Raw genomic sequence first — 1909 nt, forward strand, 5'->3', positions numbered from 1 at the left:
CAATCACCTGAGTGACTGCTCATGCTCCAACACCTGAAGAGACTGCCCACTCTCGCAACACCCAGAGAGACAGCCCACTCGCGAAACACCCATAGAGACTTCAAACTACCCCATCACCTGGAGAGACTGCCCACTCTCCAAACACCCAGAGAGACTACCCACTTTCCCAACACACAGAGTGACTGCCCACTTCCACAACACTTGGAGAGACTACACTCTCTCACAATACCAGGATAAGCTTCCCACTCGCCCAACTATCTGAGCGACTGCTCACTCTCCAACACCCGAAGAGACTGCCCATTCACACAACACCCAGAGAGACTGCCCACTACCCCAACAGAGACTGCCCATTTTCACAACACTTGGAGAGACTGCCCTCTCTCACAACACCAGGGGACCTGCCCACTTCCCCAAACCCGCAGAGACTGCCCACTCCAACAACACCCGGAAAGACTGCCCATATCCCCAAAACCTGGAGAGATTACCCAATCTCCAAAAGCACAGAGAGACTGCCCACTCTCCAAACACCCAGAAAGACTGCATACTCTCCCAACAACCAAAGTACCTGCACACACCCCCAACACCTGGAGACACCGCCCACTTTCGCAACATCAAGAGAGACTGTCCGCTCTTCCATTACCCGCAGAAACTGCCCATTCACCAAACACCCAGAGTGACTGCCCACTCACTCAACACACAGAGAGACAGCCCACTCTACCAAAACATGGAGAGGCTGCCCATTCTCCTAACACCTGTAGAGACTGCCCACTCTCACATCACATGGAGAAACTGCCCACTCCCACAACACCTCGAGCGACTACCCAGTTCCCTAACACCTGGAGAGACTGCTCACACCGCGAACACCCAGAGAAACTACCCACTTGTCCAACACCCTCACATATTTCCCACTCTCACAACAGCTGGAGAGACTGTCCACTATCCCAACAACCAGAGAGACTGCCCACTACCCAAACACCCGGAGAGACTTCCCATACTCCCAACACATGGAGAGACTTCCCACTCTCCCAACACTCAAAGAGACTGCCCACACATCGAACACCCAGAATGACTGCCCACTCGCGCAACACCCAGAGAGACTGCCCACATTTTCAAACACCCGGAGAGACTGTCCACTCACCCAACACACAGAGAGACTGCCCACTCGCCAAAACTCGGAGATACTGCCCACTCACACAACACCTGGTGAGACGGCCCAATCTCCCAAATCCCAAAGAGACTGCCCACTACCCCAACTCCCGAGAAATTACCCCTTCTCTCAACACCCGGAGAGACTGCCCACACTCCCAAAACGCACAGAGACTGCCCCTTCTCCAAAGACCCGGAAAGACTGCCCATTCGCCGAACAAACAGACTGACTCCGCACTCTCATCACACGGAGAGACTGACCACTTTCCCAATACCCAGAGAGACTGCCCAATCTCCCAACAACCAAAGTGACTGCACACGCCCTCAACACCCAGAGACACCGCCCACTTTCCCAACACCAAGAGAGATGCCCACTCCCAATACCCGCAGAGACTGCCCATTCACCAAACACCCAGAGTGACTGCCCACTCTCTCAACACACAGAGAGACAGCCCACTCTACCAAAATCTGGAGAGGATTCCCATTCTCCTAACACCTGGAGAGACTGCCCACAACCCCCAATCTCACAACACATAGAGGAACTGCCCACTCCCCAACACCTGGAGAGTCTGCCCAAACCCCCAACACACGGAGAGACTACTCACTCTCCAAACACCCAGAAAGACTGCCTACTCTCCCAACACACAGAGAGACTGCTCACTCTCATCACACGGAGAGACCGCCCACTTTCCCAATACCTGGAGAGACTGCCCAATCTCACATCACATGGAGAAACTGCCCACTCCCACAACACCTCGAGAGA

The sequence above is a fragment of the Narcine bancroftii genome, chromosome 10 (assembly GCF_036971445.1).
Source record: "Narcine bancroftii isolate sNarBan1 chromosome 10, sNarBan1.hap1, whole genome shotgun sequence".
Classification (NCBI taxonomy): Eukaryota; Metazoa; Chordata; class Chondrichthyes; order Torpediniformes; family Narcinidae; genus Narcine; species Narcine bancroftii.